The following is a 14,010-nucleotide window of genomic DNA, read 5'->3' as shown; positions in this document are numbered from 1 at the left end:
TTATTACGGATTTTTTATAGAGCGTAAGCTGCAGGAATTAAGTCAGCAAAGAAGACGTTTGACTATAGATCTGGAGGCAACTCTAGATGGTATACGCAATATATGTCATCTGACTTCAGAAAGAACTACATCTATGCAACCTTCTGGTAAGTAGGGAAATAAAAGGGTACGAAATAATTCAAGCCATGTCTGCTCCCTAAGTGGCCTTAGATACTCAAATTAGGCATGTGCGTCCTAAGTGGACTTTTCATATTCAGTGTAAGCATTATCAAGGAGTTTTCTTTGTTTTTTTTGCAAGCAATTAAAAAGTGAGGAACTAGAAAATAATACTCAAGAGTTTATTCAGAAAATTTCTGTTTGCAGAAAAGGAATTGTATGATTTATGTAAACTATCTGAGAAGAAGCAACAGTTGCTTGAAACATTGGAGTCTAACTGGAGAGAGCTACAAGAAGTTCGGGAACTTCCATGTACCCAGCCAAGCGATGCCACTGGTATTTGACCTGCTACTTCTTACACCTAGATATTTATCCATGGAATCATGATACTTAATCATACATGTGCTTAATGCTGTATCAGGAAACTTGTTCAACATTGCGAAAGAGTGATTGTCTTGGCATTATAGAAATCAGAGGTGTGAGAGATCAGGGAGTTTTTACTTCAACTCAGATTTGAACTTTGCAGTTTAATTTTTGGCCTTTGTATTATTTTAAGGTAAAGCTGTGGAGAGAGAGGCATGGGAACATATCTTCAGTTCTGCTGGCATTCTCAGCATGGCAGCTTTGCCATCCTATAATCAAGATGGCTTATATTCCTGAGATTATAGGCAGAAGCACTATCCTTCCAAAACCATTTAATAATTTTAATATCCATTCTATGATGCATGAAGTGTTGCACTATTTAATCACTTGTGAGTGGGTGGGGAGACAGGAATTCATTTCACTTTAGAAATGATACCAGAAATATTAGATACAAGGTAACAATTCAACTTTTGAAATCTAGATAATAGTAAGAATGATCTTAATGAACTTAACTATTTTTATGCATAATAATATTTTATTATGGATTTTTTATAGAGCATAAACTGCAGGAGTTAACTGAGCAAAGAAGACGTTTGACTGTAGATCTGGAGGCAACTCTAGATGGTATACAAAATGCATGTCGTTGTGCTTCAGAAAGAACTACATTTGTACCACCTTCTGGTAAATAAGAAATATATTACTAAGAATTTTAGAAAAGGTGGCAATGATTATGCAAACTGTTTTCGTATTGTAAGTCTAGCAATCAGTGTAATCAGTGAGGCTATAAGAGAGAGAAGGACAATTGGAGTTTTTTCCATTCCATCCTTCCATTCAAATACATTTGACAATTCCAGGGTACCTGCATTTAAAAAAAAAATTAATTGTAATTTTCATTGGCATTTATATTTATGAGTATTTTAAGCAGAACTTGTGTAAATCAGTACTGGACCTCTGGACCCCCTCTTTGGTTTTATGATAATAAACCATTTAATCTGAGAGAGCATTTAGTTAATAATGGTCACTCTTTCTGATACCCCGTACTACACATTTATAGTAGCCTTTCAGCTCTGATGAAATGCTATGCAAGTAATTATGAATAATTTTCAAATGGTTTTATTCATATTTTGGATTCAAAACTTACTGTGAGGGTCTTGGTCCTGGCAATCTCAAAAGCAGTAACTCCCAATACAAGCCATGAAGGATATATGCCGTTCTTTATTGAGATAGATGATTCCAAACTCAAGCAAAGCCACAAATGATTTTTGTGCCCAAATCTTTCCCTTAAAACAGTTCAGTTACTCTCCTCCTTCCCCCCTCCTCTTTGCTGTGATTTACTGTCTGGCAAAATTCCCTTTGGTTTTACACCTTGTTCCAGAAAGTGCCAGTCACTGACCTTGAGCTGCACGCTTGTCTAAACATCTCTCCAACTGCTGCACTGAAATGCTTGGCCCCCCTCCTTTGTTCTTTCCCTAAACTGCAAGCTTCTAATCTCCACCCATATGTGTGCTCTGCTTCTCTTTTACTACTTAACCCATGTTCAGGTGAGGCATCCAGATGCCATTACCTATTGCTCCTGGATTGTCTCCATCCTGACATTTAGGGTCCTTTAGATGTTCAAATCTGGCACTATAAAAGGTTGCTTTTTTCTTTGTAAGCAATGCAGAAGTGAGGAGCTTGAAAATATTTCTGAAGGGATCTTTTATAAAGTTTCTAATTGCAGAAAAGGAAGTACATGAGTTGCATGAACTGTCTGAGAAGAAGCAGCAGTTACTGGAAGCACTGGAATCTAATCAGAAAGAGCTACAAGGAATTCAGGAACTTGCAGCTACCCATCCAGGCAGCATCAGTGGTATGTGGGATGTTTCTTCAATACGTATGAAGGTTGAATGAAAAATAATGCTTCCAATGTTAGAAGTCACCAATAGATGGCAGTACTAACATGCTAGAAGTTTTGATGTATTTCTTAGTGTCTGCTCTTTCTGTTGTTGAGAATGGCTGTGAGAAAGGGTTGCGTTGCTATTTGTGAAACAGAAGTCTGCAGTGAGTAAGCAATATGCTGTGCTTGAATTTTTGACTGCTGAAGGATTCATCATTATGACCCAGAAACAATGTATCAGTTCATGGAATACTGCCGCAAAGCTTCACCTATAAAAAAAATGCAAAACCCAGGCTTCACGAAGAAAACTCATAGTTACCATTTTTGGGGATGCAGATGGTGGTAACATGGATTTCTTTGAACTTGACCCCGCTATCAACTCAGAGTGCTATATTGCAACACTCACACATTTGAAACAATGAATAAGCAGCGTTTGGAAGCATAAGAAAGAAATGGCATTGCAACATGACAACACTAGGCCTCATACCCTCAAGAGCCACCCAAGAGACAACTGTGAAGATCAGTCTCACATTCTTATTCCATTTGCCATACTGTTGAGACTGTACCATGAGATTTCTACCTTTTCCCAAAACTGAAGGATTATTTTTGGGGGCATCCATTTAACTCAAGAGGTAGAAAGGACACGGTTGAAGAAAGAAAGTGTAAAGTTTGTTCATGGCAACTTCAAGAAGCTTTTCCATCATTGTCAGAAGTGTATAGTGAATGGTGGTGATTATTTGGAGAACACAGGTAACAAAAGAGTTTGTATCAAGCATAAGTTTCCTGTTTCATTTATTAAAATATTCCTATTTAAAATAAAATAATGGAAGTGGAGGCATTACTTTTCATTCAACCCTTGCATATTTGGAATCAGATAGTTAAACAGGTGCTTGGGATGAAAATACTTGATTGCCATTAGCCTTTCTACTGTTACACATTCATTTTATACCAAGTGAAAAACAATTTTAGGAAGGCCTGCAAAGTGCTTACAGATTAATCTGGAAGTTATCAGGTTGGGAAGGACTTTCCACTTCAATGAATGTGTTGCTGGTGAACTCATTTTTAGTTGTAAAGAGAGGTATTAGCCTTTGACCACCCAAATGTACAGTGCTACAAGCACAGAAAACATTTGCTTATTGCAGGAAAGAATCATATGTATTACAGTTGTGTCAGAAAAACTGTTCAACTGCAAAAAAGTTAAGTTAACTTGGCCATATAGAAAGCAGAGGATAGAGAACTAGGATCAGGGAGTTTTGTACTTAAGCTCAGATTTAAACACTGCAACTTAATTTCAACCTATGCACTTGTTCAAAGATAATGCTGTGGGAGAAAGAGGCATAGGAATTCATAGTTCTGTCGACATTCTCAGCACAGCAGCATTATAATCCCATAATCAAGCTAGGTTACATTTCTAAGAATATAGACAGTGTCTCTATCCTGCCAAAATCATTTAATAATTTTAACATCTATTATGCAGTGTATGAAGTGCAAAGGAATTTAACCAATTGTAAAAGGATGAAAGTTTTTGGAATGCAGGATTTCATTCCACTTTGGAAGTTACACCAGAAATACTAAATAGAAGCTAATCATTAAAATTTGAAATCTAGATAATACTAAGGATCAACTTAATGAACTTAATTATTTTTATGTACAGTAATATTTTATTATGGATTTTTGTAGAGCATAAGCTCCAGGAGTTCATTGAGCAAAAAAGACATTTGACCGTGGATCTGGAGGCAACCCTAGAGGGTATACAGAATGCATGTCGTCGTGCTTCAGAAAGAATTACGTTTATACAACCTTCTGGTAAGTAAGAAAAAAATTACTAAGAATTTTAGAAAAGGTGGCATTGATTATGCATATAGTTTTAGTACTGTAAACTTAGCAATCAGTGTAATCAGTCAGGCTATCAGAAAGAGGCAGACAATTGGACTCCTTTCCATCCTGTCTAGATTTAAATCCATTTGAGAACCCCAGTGTATTTGCATTAATTTTTATTCATTATCGTTTATATTTAAATGTTAAGCACGCCTTATATCAATCAGTACTGGACACAGGGGACCAAACTATCCAGTTTTTACAATAATGAAGCCCTTCATCTGACCCAGCATTTCCCTGGTACTGGTCACTCTTTCTGGTGCTCCTTGATGCAGATTTATTACAGGAATTAGGGTTACTGTAATAACCCTTCAGCTCTGATGAAACACTACATGAGTTATTATGAATAATCTTCATTTGGTTTCATTATATTCTGGATTCAGAACCTATCTCAAAATACCTGACTATACTGTGCTTCGTGAACAGGCTGAGATTTCCAGGTTTCTATTTTGGTCAACTTTGCGTATATCACTGAATTTGTTTTTTTAAGTTAATTTTCTAAATTTACAGATTGATTAAATTCAGTTTCTTTAGTTTGGTGGATGAAGTATAGGTCTGCATGGAGCAATGTTTGCTATCTCAACTTGTCTCCTGGAATATCCTTATACTGTAGTTCTTCTATTGTAGTTCTTTCAAAGCTAGCACTATAAATCACTTTAATCCCATTCATCTACCTCATCTCTTGGCTTTCCCTTCTGTTTCTTTCAAACTTGCCTAGCATAATGATTTTACTAGTCCATCATCATCTTGCATGAGATGCCTGAAATATGTGAGACTGTGCTAACTGGTCATCCCCTCAAGAGAGCAATTGGAGATGTGCAAGTTATGGGGCTTGCACATCTGTTGCATTCTCCCATGATCTCTCTGACTCTGGATAGCCCTTCCACTGAATCAGGTATTCCAAATGTTTCCCCTTGCATCTAAAGTCCAGAATAGGCTCTACTTCATACTCTTCCTCCCTACCCACCAGAATTGGAAGAGGTGGAGCTGTTCTAGTCGAAATTGCAGGGGGAGGGGGTGCCTCCCACACAAGCAATGATTGATGGAAAAACAGGGTGAATCTTTATTGATGCCAGTAATTGCAAATGAAAGGCCACTAGATTTATTTGCTGAACCACTGGGAAGGGGCCAACAAACTTTGAGTCCACCTTCTTGGAAGGTTGGGCAGGAGGCACATACTTCGTAGAAGCCGCATCTGATCCCTTTCAGTAATTTTGCACTATCTTTTCTGTTTGTTTCTGTTGCTTGCTTGTATGCTGTTTTTGCTAAATCTAGCCTTGTTTTTAAGAGGCACTGAGCTGCTTGCCTCTCCTGCAGAAAATCTGAGGTGTGAGGAGATGCAAATGCAAGAGTTCTGGTGGGCAACATGGGGGTAGGGAGGAGAGCCTGTAAGCTGCCTGAAATAGGGACATGCTGATGGAGGAATGTACTGAGTTGTAGGCAAATTCTGCAAGTGACAACCGCTCAGTCCAATTTTTTTTGTTGGTAACAGTCATAGTACCTTAAATATTGCTGAAATATTTGGTTCAACCTCTCAGATTCTCCATTTGATGCTGGATGATGAGAAGAAAGATTAATTTTAATGTTCAGTAATGGAAAGAGGGCCTTCCAAAACATGGAGGTAAATCGCAATTAGTGATCTGAGATCACATGGTTGAACAGGGCTCTGATCTTTAAAAAGCTGTGTTGTTTCCTGAGCTGTAGGGAGGCCCTTGCAAGGAATGAAATGGCCCAAGCTTTTAAACAAAGCCACCACTATCAGAATGCTCATATAACCCTGTACCAGGGAGAGATCAGTAATCAAATTCAGTCATTACTGTGTCCCAGGATCACAAAGATAAGCTTAGAGGTTGCAGCAAGCCAGCTGGCTTTCCAGGAACAGATTTTGCCTGGTGCCTTTCATGACAAGTTGAAACATAATCCCTGATGTCTACCCTCATTCTTAGTTACCAGAAGTCTCTAATGCTGAATATTAAACACTCCCCCATGTCCAGCCATCCTATTGCCATAGCAGAGTTGTACAGGTGGTCCTTGGTTAACAACCACTCGTTCAGTGACCATTCAAACTTGCAACAGCACTGAACGAGTGGTACGATTGGTCCTCGAAGTTCCAGCCATCACAGTGCCCCCACATCTGGGTGCTTGGCAACCAGCCCAGATTTCCAAATATTGCAGTGTCCCATGGTCATGTGATTGCGATTTGCAACCTTACCTGCCAGCTTCCTACAAGCAAAGTCATTGGGAAGCTGGCAGGAAGTCAGAAGTTGCGATCATGTGAGTTCCTCACTTAACAACCCATGTGGTCCTCACTTAATAATGGTAACTGGGGACTGCTATAACTGCTTTTGCTAAGCAGTGTGGTCACATGACATTGTGCTTTACAACCACATTGCTTAGCAATGGAAATTCCGATCCCAGTTACCGTTGTTAAGGGAGGACTACCTATAATACCTCTTCCCTTAAAGGAAGGGGATCATATAAAAACACATTGTGCAACAGCTGCCCCTCCTGAACTATGGAAGGTGAAGAATTGTCATGTGGGTCTCCCTGGAGGTCATCTATCTCAGCCCTGGCCTAAGCATCATGCTGCTGCTGAATTTTAATCCATTTTAAGAGATCAACAGCCTGCCTCCTTGCTCCCAGTCTTTCTAGAGGATGTTTCACTGGATTTACAAAAGAAATTGGGTGGTTTTAAAATTTTAAAAGGAAGTACAAATGACAAACCAAGAGAGTGACCTGGATAATTTTTTCCTACTGGATTTAGAAAAGAGGCTTGTTAAAGCCTTGAAGAACTCTATACGATGGGATAAAGAAGAAGTGAAGAGAAATCACATCCTACAATATTTAAACGAACTAAAGATTAAGACTGTTAGAAGTAAAAGGAGGGAATATAAAGTTGGTTTATTTGATCAAGGTTAAAATAAGATATGTTGTTACTTCTGGCTACCTTTTTTGGACTTTCTGCTGACACCAGGACTGAAAAGATGATGCTTTATGGATTTGTTTATAGATAAGAGATGGGATATGGGATGAAGAATAAAAGTTTCTAACCTTAGAGGTGGTGGAGAGTTACTAAATTTGTATATACTTGTGATGAAGTTTGGACATCACTGTATAATTTCTTTTCTCTTTCTTTATTCTTACTTCTCTTTTCCTTTTTTTCTTTTTCCTTGACTTTTTACTCTTCCTCTCTTCTTTCTTTAAGTTTGTATTAGATTTTATTATTATAATCACAAATGTTAATACACACACACACCCTCATAATGAAAAAAAAGTTTCAGCCCCTTTTGCCTAGGTAACAGTTCTTACATATTTCTGTCATCATCTTCCTTATCTCTACAGTAAATGACAACTCAGTCCTGGGAAAGTGGGAAGGGTGAAAAGGAGACTCAGAATAACCCTGACTTGATTCTGTTTGCTTACAGAAAAGGAATTACATGAGTTGCATGAATTGGCTGAGAAAAAGCATCAGTTACTGGAAACACTGGAATCTAATCGGAAAGAGCTACAAGAAATTCAGAAATGTGCATCTACCCAACCAGGGAGTGTTAGTGGTATGTGGGATGTTGTTTATACTTATATATTTGGAATCAGTTAAACTTGGGTACTTGGGATGGAGGTACCTGATTACTAGTTGCCTTCGGTACTGTAACTCATTCACTGTCTTCCAAATGAAAAATTGTTTCAGGAAAGCCTACTAAGTACTCATAGATTCATCTGGAAGTTACCAGGTTGGGAAAGACTGTCATCTTCAATGAACATGTTGCTGGTGTACTCGTTTTTAGTTGTAAAAATAGGGTTTGACAACCCAAATTTACAGTACTGTGAACAGAGGTAGCATTTGCCTATTGCAATTAAGAATAATATGTATTAATGTGTCAGAAAAACTGTTCAACTGCAAAAAGGACAATTAATTTGGACCTATAGAAATCAGAGGAGTGGGAGGTGGGGTCAGGAAATTTTCACTTAAGCTCAGATTTGAACGCTGTAGGTTGATTTCAAGGTATGCACTTGTTTAATGGTAATGCTATGGGAGAGGTATAGGAAGTTTTCTTCGGTTCTGCTGGCATTCTCAGCACAACAGCATAACATTCCTGAGAACATTGGCAGAGAACCTATCCAGACAAAACCATTTAATAATTTTAACATCCAGTGTATCAAATGGTCTACATTTAATCACTTACGAGCGAGTGGAGGTTTTGGAGAGGCCAGAATTCATTCTATCATCTAGATACGTGCTAATCATTAAAATTGAAATATAGATAATAATAAAAATGAACTTAATGAATTTAACTATTTTTATGCATAGTAATATATATATATATATTTTTATAGAGCATAAGTTGCAGGAATTAACTGAGCAAAGAAGACGTTTGACTATAGATCTGGAGGCAACTCTAGATGGTGTGCAAAATGTATGTCTTCGTGCTTCAGAAAGAGTTACATTTATACAACCTTCTGGTAAGGAAAGAACAAGAGTTTTAGAAAAGGCAGTGTTGATTATACATATAGTTTTGGTTCTGTAAACCTAACAATCAGAAAGTGAAGACAATTAGACTGTTTTTCATCTATCTGTAGAGATTTCTCACAAGAATAGTCAGGTGTTCTGGCATACCCATTCTATTTGACTTTGGGGAAACTCATAGTCTCAACATAGTATCTGTGTGTATGTATTTATGAGATGTGTATGGCCATCCATCTTAAGAGCCATAACCCTGGGTGGCTCACAGCAACAGTAATAAAATAAAATAAAATAAAATAAAAAGAGTACCCATACCTCCTGGTACTCTTAACAAACACTTTGAAATGCATAAGAAACCATAACCATTGGGCTCCAGCCTCACCTTATCCCAACACTTGGGGGAAAAAACAGCTTTTTAATATCTTCCAGAAAGCTAGAAGGGTGGGAGCCTATGGGGCAGGAGCCCCATAGTGACCAAGCTTTCAAATTCAAAATGTTGTAATCAGACAAGATGATTAAAAAAAAAAACCTAAACAAAAGAGAAGTAGATGATACTGAAACCATGTCTACACCTTAAGTGTCCTTTTATATTCAAATTTGGCACTATCAGTGGTTGTTTGTTTTGCAAGCAGTGCTAAAATGAGGAGGTTGAAAATATTTCTGAAAAGATCATTTATAAAGTTTCTGCTTGCAGAAGGAGAATTACATAAGTTACATAAATTATCTGAAAAGAAGCAGCAGTTACTGGAATCACTGGAATCTAATCAGAAAGAGCTACAAGAAATTCATGAACTTGCAGCTACCCAACCAGGCAGCATCAGTGGTATGTGGGATGTTGTTTTTTATACTTAAATACACACATTTTGAATTAGATAAACACAGGTACTTGTGGTACTTGTCCATGATTGGTAATAGGGCTTGTTACTGTTACTCATTTTATGCCAAGTGAAAAACTGTTTCATGGAAGCCTGCCTTAATGTCGAAGCCATCAGGTGGGGAAAGACTGTCTTCTTCAATGAATGTGCTGCTGGTATGTTCATTCTTAGATGTAAAGATAGGTATTCTTTGACAGCCCAGATTTATAGTGCTATGAGCAGAGATAGCATTTGCCTAATGCAGTTCAGAATTATATATGTTGATGTGTCAGAAAAACAGTTCAGCTACAAAAAGAGCATTTAGCTTTGCCTTGTAGAGGCCTGGACCAGAGCATATTCACTTAAGATGAAATTTGAACACTGCAGGTTAATTTCAAGCATATATACTTCTTCAAAGGTAACGCTGAGATAGAAACTTTTCCTCAGTTCTCCTGGCATTCACAGCATAACAGCATTACAGTCACTTAATCAAGCTGGGTTACATTCCTAAGAATACAGCAGAGACCCTATCTTTCCAAACCATTTAATAATTTTAACATCCATTCTGCAGTATATAAAATGCTACACATTTAATCACTTGCAAATAGATGGAGTTTTTGGTGAGACAGGAGTTCGTTCTGCTCTGGAAGTGACATAAGAAATACTAAATACTAGTTAATCATTAGAGTTTTAGAAGTTATATAACATATTTTATAGTAATAGTTTATTATGGATTTTTTTATAGAGCATAAGTTGCAGGAGTTAACTGAGAAAAGAAGACGTTTGACCACAGATCTGGAAGCAGCTGTACATCAAATGCAAAATATATGTCATCGTGCTTCAGAAAGAACATTTATACAATCTGGTAAGTAGGAAAAAAATTACTAAGAAGTTTAGAAAAGTTGGCATTGATTATGCATATTGTTTTTGAACCTAGCAATCACTGAAATAATGGAGTCTATTAGAATCCTTATCTGTTGGTTTCCCTTTCTATTTGTCTGAAGCTTGCAAATTGTCACTTCCACAAGCTAGGCAAAGGTGTCTCTGGCCATGGACTCCACTTGTTGACCAAGTAGGTGTTTGGTATATTGTTTTCTGCTACAGATTAAGGTTACTATGGTAACTAATCATTTTGGCCCAGTGAAGAGGTTGAATTTAATTGTCCTCTTTTTAGGTGATAATAGTTGAATTGCCTGAAGGGAGGGCAGTTTGCTTATTTCAGTTCCTTCTCTTTAGACTTGCAGAGAGTAAGCAGCTCTCTGAGAGCTTGTGAAAATGCAAAGCCTGTAAATATGTTTTTGTGCTTTCTGTAAATAAATGTATTTTTATAGAAATGCCTGGTGTGAGACTTTTTTGATCTATCCTGGGCCAAATGCTTTCTAGCACTCTGCCAACAGTAGGAGCTGCAGATTGAGAGGACCACCAGGTGGTGGTCCTGCCTCTTCAGAGGCAGTGCGACTCTGTCCAGAGCCAGATCAGAGCCTGTCCAGTCAGGATTGAACCAGCTCAATCACCTACAACAGTAACTCCCTTGTTACTGTTAATTTAATTTCAGATTGTTCTGATCTACCCAAGCACAATCTCCAGATCTCCACGCTATTTTCACACCATCTGCAGCCCAGCCTGAAGTGTGGGTGTGTAACTGAGTATCATCAACATCTTAATAATATCTCACTCCAAATCAACATACATTATGATTTCCCTGGTGGTTTTATAAATATATTAAATGGTATGAGGCTTGTGGTCTGAAGGAGCCAGGCCGGACATGGATTCTGAATACAGGTGGTAGTGCTCAAGATACAGAAAACCCAGTCCACATTCTTTTATATCTATAAGCTTAAAAATTCCCAGGTATTCTTGTAAGACCCATCTCAAAAAACCTGTGCAAAACTGGCACCTACCTAGGATTCCTGTGTTTTGAAGAATCTCACAATCATGTAGTAGTGGCCGTGGAAAGAGTTATCCTCATCTTTTCTAAAATGGCATGGATAATTCTGAACAAAGCCACTGGATATGTGCCTGTAGATTTTTTATCCATCCATCCATCCATCCATCCATCCAATGTATATAGCTGCCCATCTTAAACCAGTGACTCTGGGCAGCTAACCATCATAAAAACAATTAAACAATTAAAAAAATTAAATACAAGTAGCAGCCAAGAGATAATGAAATCCATCACTGTCAGCACAACCAGGAATATTTATGCAATAATGTCATTCATGTCACCACATTGTACACCTGCCTATGGTTACCCAACCATGCTCAGTTGGTTGTTTTCTGTGAGCATCACTCTTCAGCCACTTCATTTCCTAGAGCTCCTTAGAAAACAGAAGAACCCTCCAGGATATGTGACCAAGGACAGTTGACTCACAGGCAATCTTGTCCATTGCCTCAGTCAAATCCAAATTCCAGAATTTGAATTTGGAATGCAACAGGACTGTCTGCCTGATAATTGGGAACATCATGGAGTACCCTCAGAAAACCTTCTGAATCCAACTGGTCCTCCTCTCTGGCAGAGTTTGAGTGAGTTGCCAATATACATGCGCACCAATAAGTGATTCACCCATTACAAGGGACTTAAGATGTTGTCCCGCATTTTAAGATCACATCACCATTGGTCCTGAGTAAATGCCAGTTAAGTAACCATTTATATATGTTGAGCTGCAGATTATCTGAAACAAGCCCATAGGTTGCTGTGGGGGTGATGAAATTCCTGGCGTAACTTGAACCCACATGGAGATTAAAGTCACTCAACAATAAAAGCCTCAAAAATTTCAACATCAATCCAGATTTAAGGTCCAGGAGTTTGGGCTGGAAACTGCTTGGTGGACAGATTATAAGGTGGAGCTGGAGCTTGTCCCTCAGCTCTAGAATATACAAGAACTCACGCCCAATCACAAACAGACCTGTCATACTTCCCATTGTCTGTTACTGTGGAAATCATTCCCCCATATTTACAGTTCTATGTGAATGTGAGGAAGCAAAGTCCCACAGCATAATTTTTCATGATCTTGCCAAAGTGTGTGGTTGCATTCTTCCTTCTTTACTTTTCCAGCACACTATTCAAAAAACAAAACTGCTACCATACAGTTTTGCCCTTATCTTCATCTTCTTAATAGTTCAGATAAATCTGCATTTTTCACATTCCTTTTAATTTGGTAAAATGAAATTTTGTATTTTCTTTCACCTAATAAATTATTCTCTGTCTCAAATTGTTAGTGTGTCGTCTTTCTATTTTGATTCAAGTGGTCACATTTTCAAGTCTTGACATTCTTATTATATACACAGTAATATGTTAAAACAAATCTGGGGACAACATGCATCCTTATCTCCCTCCCTCTCTTATTCTGCAACATTCTTTCCCTAGATTTCATTTTTATAATAGCCGCTTCTTCTCTAAAGATTTCACAGAAAAATAGGCACACCCATTAGCCTTGGCTTTTGGAAAACTCAAACTCACAACACAGTGAATAAGCTTTTGAGTTCAGAACTTCTTAATGAGATAAGGTGGTAAATGTAGTAAGTGGAGGAGTTTTAAGAAAGTAGAAGATACTCAAGCCAAGTCTGCACCTTAGGTGGACTTTAGAAACATAGATTAGGTTATATTATTATTATTATTATTATTATTATTATTATTATTATTTGTTTGTAATAAAAATAATGCAACAGTAAGGCGCTTGAAAATATTTCTGAAGATAATTTTAAAAGTATTTGCTTGCAGAAAAAGAATTACATGCATTTCAAGAACTGTCCAAGAAGAAACAGCAGTTATTGGAAACACTGGAATCTAACTGGAAAGAGCTACAAGAAATTCAAGAACTTGCAGCTACCCAACCAGACAGTGTTAATGGTATGTGTGATAGTATTTCTTTTATTTATTTATATTTGTGTGTGTGTGTGTTTATATAAACAGACATATTTGGAATCAGGCAGTTAAACACAGGTACATGGAATGAATATACTTGATTGCCAGTAACCTTTGCTATTGTTATTCTTTCATTTTATACTACAGTATGTTAAAACTGTTTCAGGGAGGCCTGAACAATGCTCACAGACTAATCTGGAAGTCATCAGGTTAGGAAAGTCTGTCCTCTTTAACAAATGTGCTGCCTGTATGCTTATTTGTGGTTATAAATACATATTTTAGCCTTTGAAAGTCCAAATTTGCGCTGCTACAAACACACTTCATTGGATGAATTGGATGAGGTGAGTTGTACCACATGAAGGCTTATGAATTTTAATCATATGTGTTAGTCAGAAAAGGTTCTACCAGAATCCTTCTGATTTTATGCCTTATCAGGAAACCTGTTCATTTTGCAAAAAAAGAACAATTAGCTTTGCCTTGTAGAAAACAGACTGAAGAGAGCCTGAATCAGGAAATTTTCACTTAAGCTCAGATACAAATACTGTAGGTTAAAGGT

The 14,010-nt window shown here is 37.6% G+C and overlaps 1 long non-coding RNA gene across 1 annotated transcript; it reads left to right on the top strand.

Annotated features, from left to right (window-relative positions):
- The first annotated feature begins 1,073 nt into the window (after positions 1–1,073).
- Positions 1,074–7,821, top strand: LOC134496164 (uncharacterized). The gene is made up of 4 exons (XR_010067864.1): positions 1,074–1,200; positions 2,240–2,368; positions 4,076–4,201; positions 7,699–7,821. It is a non-coding gene; the product is annotated as an uncharacterized LOC134496164 (long non-coding RNA).
- Positions 7,822–14,010: the final 6,189 nt, after the last annotated feature.

The sequence above is a fragment of the Candoia aspera genome, chromosome 4 (genome assembly GCF_035149785.1).
Source record: "Candoia aspera isolate rCanAsp1 chromosome 4, rCanAsp1.hap2, whole genome shotgun sequence".
NCBI classification, from domain to species: domain Eukaryota; kingdom Metazoa; phylum Chordata; class Lepidosauria; order Squamata; family Boidae; genus Candoia; species Candoia aspera.
This window is presented reverse-complemented; position numbering and strand designations above follow the sequence as displayed.